The sequence below is a fragment of the Salvia splendens genome, chromosome 12, assembly GCF_004379255.2.
Source record: "Salvia splendens isolate huo1 chromosome 12, SspV2, whole genome shotgun sequence".
In the NCBI taxonomy this organism is placed as follows: Eukaryota; Viridiplantae; Streptophyta; class Magnoliopsida; order Lamiales; family Lamiaceae; genus Salvia; species Salvia splendens.
In genome coordinates this window covers 20,998,134-21,007,879 of record NC_056043.1, presented here as the reverse complement: position 1 = coordinate 21,007,879, position 9,746 = coordinate 20,998,134, and positions in this window count along the sequence as shown.

The window sequence follows — 9,746 nt, the reverse complement described above, 5'->3', positions numbered from 1 at the left end:
TTCGTATTTTATATCTCTAATTTCGTTTGTAATAGACATGGCTCTGAAAACATAACAAATGCTAAAAAGAAATGATACGAAGAAATTCATAAAGAAAGAGAAGAACTTACTAAATAGAATAAGCAACAGTGTATGATGAGCAAACTGAATTTAGTTCTTTGAACTTGTATTTATAGAATATGATAAGTCTACATATTTCTGGATTAGAATTTTATCTGCAAGGTCTTGGAATGAGATTAATACTCTCTTAGTCTTTAAAAAAAATACTTCCCACGTTCCATGTTAATAGAGTTATTTTTCTATTTTGAGAAATTTCAAGTTAATTGAGTCATTTCTATTTTTAGCAAAAAGTAATTCTCACTTTTACTTTATTCTATTTTCATCTCTCTTACTTTTTTCTCTCTTACTTTTTCCACCATCCATTTAATACACTATTCTTAAACTCCGTATCGAAAAGAAATGCCTCTATTAACATGAAACGGAGGGAGTAGACAATATTTAAAATGAAAAGAATTTTAATGCACAGTTTGTAAAGTAATAGAGATAGAAAGAAAAAGTAATTGCAATATTGTTAGTGGATAATAAGACTCACCTCATTAAAAAGACAAAAAGTTTTCTTAAATAAACTTGATCTACGTTTAAGGAACATCTCAAAATGACAAATATTACCTATTTTGAAGAAACATACTCCCTCCGTCCCATTAAATATGAAACATTTGGATTTCGGCACGAGATTTTATGTAATGTTATTTTGTGATTTAATTAAGAGAGTAAAGTAACAGAGAGGAAAAAATAGAGAGAGTGTTGTTTCCATTTTTAGAAACGTTTCATATTTAATGGGACAACCCATAAAAGAAAATATTTCATTTTTAATGGGACAAAGGAAATGCCATTTAAGAGAATTTTCATTTATCTATTGGATAATAATATAATTGGTTCCAAGTTTTAACCGTGTCAAGCTTAAGAGTCTCAATAAATGAGATTTGACTAATATGACACTTTTTATTCTCAATATGGAATCAATCATGCATTAATATTGTATATTATTTCCTTTCTCAATGATTAAATGTCTCATATTTGACTAGCACGGATTTTAAGAACTATTTGACTTTATAAAGTAAAGTGGATAGAAAAGTTAGTGGAATATGAGATGGGGTGGATCCCCTGCTGTGCACACACAAAAAAAATTTTTAATAATAAAAAAAAATTATTTTTTTTCCCCTGTCGGTGCACAGCACAGCAGGGGATCCAAATCCATATGAGACCTATTTTAATATATTCGTTTTATAATAAAATGTGGGTGAAATGAGTTAGTGGAATATATGATCCACTTATCAAATATAGTAAAAGTGAAATGAGATATTTATTAGCAGACGGACGAAAAAAAGTGGGACATTTAATGGCGGACGGAGGGAGTATGTGCTAATACAATTTTATAATATAGTTATCAATATTTCGTGAAAAGTGGGCGGGAAAAGTATCCAAACAAGAATTCATCTAAATCCAGAAATGCTGCCTAAATCTTAGCCCTAGGATTAGGTGATCCAATGATTAATAATTGATAAAAAAACAACTAAACAATAATTGTGAGCCCAATAGCAGTGACGGCCCATCAGCCCAAAACTCAAGGAAGAGTATCAGTTCGGCACAACCAAAGAGTTCGGTCACAGCCTATAGCTCGGTAAAAGCCGACCAATCGAGCTCAACTCTCAGATCGGCAAAAGCTGATCGGCAAAGTTCAGCAGTTCGGTCTCAGTATTCGACCGAACAAGGAGATAGTAACCCAAGGAAGAGTATCAGTTCGGCACAACCAAAGAGTTCGGTCACAGCCTATAGCTCGGTAAGCCGACCAATCGAGCTCAACTCTCAGATCGGCAAAAGCTGATCGGCCAAGTTCAGCAGTTCGGTCTCAGTATTCGACCGAACAAGGAGATAGTGGACCCATGCAGGATCTCCACGACCTCCATTACACCCACGATCTATTTAGTGGTATTAAGCAGTTATCAACCCCCCTACCAGGGCTGCAAACCACGATCTTAGTTCGAATGTATAAATAGAACTTAGATCAGATAGACCAAGGTTAAGTTCTCTAGATCCTGAATCTCATATAGCAAAATCAGTATTGTAATCTGTAAGCGAGATCAAGCAATACAAATTTGCCCTCTATTCTTCCCGTGGACGTAGATTTACCTCAGTAAATCGAACCACGTAATTCTCAGTGTTGTGATCTTCATTTATTACTTGCATTTATTCCCATAAAAAATTCGCGAAATCATCACTGGCGCCGTCTGTGGGAAACAGAGAACCAAAACTGTGATAAAAGCGAGTTTTTGATCCTCTTCCACTAAAAAATGCGTACCAGATCACATAATACCCATACTTCCGTCCGTGATGAACGTGAGGAAGCTAGTCCAGCCCGTAGGTCTGGAAAACAGCCTCGGGAGAAATCTGCCTCCAGTTCTCACGGTGAAAGAACAAACCACTCAAAAAGTCATCGCACCGAGCCTCCCCAGCAGCTCGATTTGAATGAGGCTGTCAAGTTGTTCTTGGCTGAGAAGCAGGATGAGTTCTTAACATTCCTGCAAAAGAGCCAGAAGCCGGAGAAGAAAACGGCGGATTCTCCCTCCCCCTCCAGACATGAAAGTCACTACCGCAGTAGTGTCGTATCTTCCAGGAGAAAGAATCCTCACCACCGATATGTTCCTTCTCCTCCTTGTTACCGAAATCACAGGAGAACTCCATCTCCACCATACCGCAGAGATGTCGGATTCGCTATGTATGGAGCGCTGAAGACTCCATTTTCGGATGATATCACCAGAACTCCGTTGCCACAGAATTACCGAACTCCGTCAGTGACTTATGACGGGTTAGTGGATCCTCATGATTTCCTGGGACGCTATCAGTATAATATGGCGAACCAAGGTCTCAATGAGGTTCATATGTGTAAGCTGTTTCCCGAGCTGCTCATCGGGAACGCAAGAAGGTGGTTTGATAGCCTCCCTCAAGGCAGCATTAGATCTTACAGAGATCTAATGGATGCTTTTCATAGGAGGTTCTTCCAGAAAGCTGAAACCCGAATCACTTCGGCTCAGCTGCTTTCTATACGTCAAGGTCGCGATGAAAAGATTAGCGACTTCATGACAAGATTCCACAAGGAATGCCTACAAGTAGATGATCTCAATGATCTACTTGTCATTTCGGCATTCCAAAATGGAATTCTGCCAGGAGCTCTCTACAGAAAGCTTGTTGAATGCAGTCCGCAAACAGCTCAAGAGATGTGGGACATTGCGGACCAGTTTTCTCGTGCTGATGAGGCAGACCGTCGAAAACGGTCTTTAGACAGCTCTTCCAGAGGAGACAAGAGGAAGCCCGATCATAGCGATCAGGGACATCCTCGCCGAACTCCTTTTGAAAGAATTCAAAGGGCACCGGTACAAGACAGATTGGGACCACGTCTCAATCCTGAGAAACCACCCGCTCAGTTCGTACCATTGAACAAGTCGAGAGCGGAAATTTTCGAACTGCATTCTGATATGTTCGAAAAACCAAAGCCGATGACGAAATCGGCCACGCGCCGAAGTCAGGATAAATATTGCTCCTTCCATCAAGACCACGGTCACGATACCGAGGAGTGCCGAAATTTGGCAGCAGATATTGATGTTCTTGTGAAAGCAGGGACGTTAAAAAAATACCAAAGCAAGCCGAAAAAGAATAAGAAACAGAGAAGTGCGAACTGCGCTCCTCAGGATCCTAAAAGGCAACAGGATCCCGAAGACGATGACGAGCCGCAATATGATGGAGTGATCCAGACTATTGACGCTCTCCCAGCCGGGAAGACTAAATCGTCTCTAAAATCAGAGCGCAGAGGCTTCAATCGAGAGGAGCCAACACATAAAAGGCTGAAGAAGGAGGAAGTAATTACATTTTCAGATGCAGATCCCGTCCCGGCCATTTCTCCTCATCAAGACGCTATTGTCATTCAAGCTGGAGTGGCAAACAAACTGATCCACAGAGTGTTTGTGGATACAGGAGCGTCGGTTAGCATTCTTTTTAAAGAATGTTTTGATAAACTGGAAGTGGATCCAGCTCGGCTCAGTCCGGCCCCACTTCCTCTGAAAAGTTTCGCCCAGGAGGACACCCGCCCTGAAGGTATTATCAGCCTTCCGATTACGGTAGGAAGAGCGCCTACTAGCTCCAGTACGATGATCGAGTTTTTTGTGGTAAAAGCTCGATCCCCGTATAACATTATACTGGGAAGAGACTGGCTCAACACAGTTCGGGCCATTTGCTCTACTTATCACCTCACAATCAAGATCCCCACTAAAGGAGGGATAGCAGTCATCCGAGGTGATCAAAAGAGAGCAAAAGAATGTTTGCAGATTGCGCTTAAAAGTGCCGAACAATCAGATCGGCACCATCAAGCATAGCAATCACAGCAGCCGGAGTCAGAGGCAGGCGAAATGAACGAAGTCACACCGGAGCCGAACTCGATGAAAGTTCAGTTATACGAAGATGATCCATCCAGAACGGTCAAGATCGGTTTCGCGGGAACACCTCTACTCCGGGAAAAGACCATCCAGCTCCTCAAAGAGTACAAAGATGTCTTTGCGTGGTCTCCGTTGGACATGACTGGAGTGTCTCCCGAGGTAATTACACATCGGTTAAATATTGATCCTTCAGTCCGGCCTATAAAACAGAAGCAAAGACTCTTTGCGGCAGAAAGAAATCAAGTCATCCATGACGAAGTCCGCCAATTACTGAAAGCGGATGTATTATTTGAAGTAAAATATCCTTCTTGGGTGGCCAATCCTGTGATGATCAAGAAAAAAGAAGGAGGATGGCGGATGTGCATAGATTTTACGGATCTAAATAAGCACTGTCCTAAAGATTGCTACCCCCTTCCCAACATAGATAAAAAAGTAGAAGCTCTGATAGGCTTCGAAATTTTCTGTTTTCTTGATTTGTATAAAGGATACCACCAAGTTTTAATGGATGAGAATGATGCTTCAAAAACGGCTTTCATTACTGACTTCGGTATTTTTGCTTATAAAAAGATGCCATTTGGTTTAAAGAATGCCGGAGCCACATATCAAAGGATGGTAGATAAGCTATTTCGGCACCTGATCGGAAAAGAGGTTGAAGTATATGTTGACGACATAGTTGTTAAAAGCAGAAGCACTTCGGAGTACGAAAACAATCTCAAATCCACTCTCGACGTGCTCAAAAAAGCCAACCTCAAACTCAATCCCCAAAAATGTACCTTTTTGGTAGATTCGGGAAAATTTCTGGGTTGTTGGGTTTCAAAGGAAGGACTCAAGGCAAATCCCCTAAAGGTTCAAGTTGTTCAGAACATGGCAATGCCGAAGTCCGTACATGATGTGCAAAGGCTAACTGGATGTCTAGCCGCACTGAATAGATTCCTTTCCCAAGCAGCCGAAAAGCAAATGCCGTTCTTCAATGTTTTGAAGAAGGCACCAAAGTTTGAGTGGGGAGCCGAACAGAAAAAGGCTTTTGACGAACTCAAAAGTTATTTAACCGAACTTCCTACTCTCTCTGCTCCAACAGATGCCGAAGTGATATTCTTATATTTAGCAGCATCAGATCAAACCATTAGCGCGGTGCTTGTACGAGAAGAAGGCCTAAAACAGCGTCCTATCTACTTTACAAGCCGAGCATTAAGAGGTCCCGAAACAAGGTATCAACCTCTGGAAAAAATTGCTCTGGCATTAGTAAATGCAGCAAGGAGACTGCGGCCATATTTCTATGCTCACAAAGTATGCGTCTTAACCGATCTTCCACTTCGGCAAGTTTTGACTAAGCCAGAAGCATCAGGCAGAATTGCCAAGTGGGCCATAGAGTTGGGAGAACATTCAATAGAATATCTACCTCGGAAAGCCATCAAGGGACAAGCCTTGGCAGATTTTCTTGTAGAGGCAAAGTTCGATCAGGCAATCCCTATTATTGCCGAACAGAAAAATCCTACCAATGATGAACTAACACAGCCCCAGAAACCCGAAGTAGAGCCGCCGGACTGTTGGATTGGATTCGTAGATGGAGCTTCGAATAAGACAGGAAGTGGAGCTGGTATTCTACTTATCGCTCCCGACGGACACGAAGTAACTTATTCACTTCGGTTCTTATTCCCAACCACTAATAACGAAGCCGAATACGAAGCCCTTCTTGCCGGACTTCAGTTAGCGCAACATCTACTTGTCAAATCTCTCAAAATTCATTGTGATTCACAAGTCATAGTGAATCACATGCTGGGTACAAGTGAAGCCTGTGGTGAAAGGATGAAAAAATACTTGGACAAAGCGCAAAGTATTAGCCGAAATTTCTCTTATTTTCGGATAATCCGCATTCCCAGAGCGGGAAATAGCCGAGCAGATACTTTAAGTAAGTTGGCCTCATATCCGAGCTCAAAGGTGGAGGAATTACCGCACAGAAGCATTGATGAAGCTGAAATACACTCAGTAACCAGTTCACCAAACTGGATGACGCCAATATTAAAGTATCTAGATCAAGGACAACTGCCCGAGGATAAGAGAGAAGCAAGGAAAATCACATGCCGAGCACGTCGGTATGAACTTCATGAAGGAGTCCTATATAGAAAGTCCTACCTTCAACCGTTATTGCGATGTGTAGGACCAGAAGAGACGGATTACATCCTTAGAGAAGTTCATGAAGGATCTTGCGGTAGCCACATCGGAGCTAGAGCATTAGCTAAAAAAGTTCTGAGATGGGGATATTATTGGCCAACTTTGGTACAAGAAGCAGTACAGCTAGTTAAGAAATGTACGAAATGCCAAATCCATGCAAATATCCCAAGGACGCCGCAGACTGATCTATGTGCTATGCAAAGCCCTTGGCCTTTTATGCAATGGGGCATAGACATAGTAGGACCACTACCACAAGCTCCCCGGCAAATGAAATTCTTGATCGTTGCCGTGGATTACTTCACAAAGTGGGTGGAGGCTGAACCATTAGCTACGATAACAAGCTCAAAGGCATTAGATTTTGTCTGGAAGAACATAGTTTGCCGATTTGGCATACCCCATATCCTCATTTCAGATAATGGGACTCAGTTTACTGACAAAACATTCAAGAATTGGTGCCAAGAGTTGAATATTCAACAGCGGTTCACTTCAGTCTCTCACCCACAAGCAAACGGACAAACGGAAGTAACAAACCGTACTTTGGTGAAAGGATTAAAAACTCGGTTAGAACAAGCCAAAGGACAATGGGTAGAAAATCTTCCTCAAGTCCTATGGTCTTACCGAACTACACCAAAAACCTCCAACGGTGAAACTCCGTACAGTCTAGTGTACGGCACTGAAGCCGTAATTCCGGTTGAGATCGGCATACCCAGCCCCCGAACCCTTAATTTCTCAACAGAACTGAATGGCGACGGACTGAGAGCCGAACTAGATCTTGCCGAAGAAAGAAGAGAATTGGCCTTCATAAAAGAAGCCAAGTACAAGGAGCAAGTAACCCGGTATTATAACCAAAGGGTGAAAAAGCTGCAGTTTCAAGTGGGAGATCTCGTATTGAGAAACAATGAAGTAAGCCGAGCAGAAAAGCTGGGCAAACTTGAACCCACATGGGAAGGTCCGTATCGGGTGTCAGAAGTCCTGGGAAAAGGGTCTTATAAATTAACCCACATGTCAGGAGAACAAGTACCCCGAACATGGCATATTTCCAACCTCAAGAAGTTCTATTTGTAAGAGACATGGTCCGGTCAGTCTTGTGTCTAGTTCGGTCCTAGGGTTATGTGCTTTCATATTTTTATTGTTCTTGTGTCTAGTTCGGTCCTAGGGTTATGTGCGTTTTGTCTCTTATAAATGTTACTGAGGTATATTGCTCCTTAAAGGCTCATCCCCTTTTTTTAGATCATGTATTAAAGACAATTGTGAGTCCAAGCTTCTAAGGAAGATACAAGATTCCACAATTCAGCTTAAGAAACAAGCAATTCGTCTGAAACGAACTGCAATAAGCCGAAAACCACTCCGGTTAACTAGGGAAAGTCCAATCCAAGCGATAAAACTCGCCAAATAAGGACACTAACTAAGTCCGGTCAAAGAAGAGTTTACTTCATAAGACCGAGGACGAGTAAAGACAATTGTGGGTCCAAGCTTCTAAGGAAGATACAAGATTCCACAATTCAGCTTAAGAAACAAGCAATTCGTCTGAAACGAACTGCAATAAGCCGAAAACCACTCCGGTTAACTAGGGAAAGTCCAATCCAAGCGATAAAACTCGCCAAATAAGGACACTAACTAAGTCCGGTCAAAGAAGAGTTTGCTTCATAAGACCGAGGACGAGTACAATAAATGAAAAAAAAAATCGCTGAACTGTAAATACGCAGTGATAGAAGCGAAATGAAAAAATTTCATTTACTAAGTCTTGTTGGGCATACAATTCCGCTGCCGTACGAGAATGCGTTACACCATTACAAAGGACTATTCTACTGTCTACGATTGCTAAAGTTGAGCCACCTATCCGAAAAATCCTCATGATGCTGAGTTCGGGCGTTCCGAGCAGTTGAAGAATAAGTAGGTGGACGAGATGCTCTGATCGACCTACCGCCTCTTCCCTGAGTCCGGGAAGTTCTAGCACCTCGGCGGCGAAGAGTCTCTTCACGAAGCATTCGCTGATCTTGCTCACTCATATTCACAACTCCTCTACGAACTTCAGGGCGTTCTTGTCTTGACGTTTCCGGTTGCTCCTGAGTCCGTTGCTGATTTGGAGTAGAATTTTGAGTAAGTGGATTAGAGGTTTGAGTTGGAGTGTGAGCATCTGTTAGCGGGAAACGGCTAAGGAATCTCTCGATTGAGGGACGCCGGGAAAGAATGATGTCGTACAGAGAAGCCAAGCGCCGCAATGATTTCACAACTTGTTGGCAAGCCGAGCTCTCCAGCACATTGTTCTTCCGGAGTACATGAAGCTCCTCCCACAGTTCATCAACTTGATTCTGAACTTCAGATATAGTCATTCCCCCGCGCCCGCAGATGAAATCTTCATATGCAGTCCTCTCAGCGATGACAGTATTCAGCTCGGCCTCCAGATCTTTCTTTATGGACTCTAAGTCCTTATTGTTGGACTCCAGCTCCACTAAACGAGCCAAGAGTTCATCATACTTCATCTGGTCATCTATAGCTTTTTTCTCAGCTTCATTTAAAGCCAAAGAGTATAGCCGCTTCCAGTGAAGTACCTCCAGCTCCTTAGAGTTAAGAATACGAAGCAGCTATGTCAGTTCGGCATTTCAGTTTACCGAGCAGGCAGTAAACCACAATAGGAGTAAAAGAGATTAAGAAGAGCTATAAGGAAGACACGAGTGTAGAAAGAAGAATTTTTTTCATTCACAAGAAAAAATTTACACAAGGAGGGCTTCAAGGCCATTTTACAAATAGAAAGAAAGAAACTAAACTAAGAGAAGGGAGACGAAATCATACTCCGCCAGTTTCGTCTCCGGCTTCCCGGTGGGTTTCAGCTTCTTTCTCCTTGTCGACCTCGGTCTCAGCCTCGGCCTCCCTCCTCCCTCCCTCCGGCTCGGCGCCCCCATCGCCGATCTGCTGCACCTCTTGCTCGGCGTGCCCGTCGCCGGTCTGCTGATCCTTCTGCTCGGTCTCCTTGCCGGCCTCATTTTCCTGCTCACCCTCTTCTTTGAAAATTGAAGCGGGTGAAACAGGCCCCAAGGAGGCAAAGATGGCCTCCATGTTCTCGTCACGGTCAGCACGGCAATCACG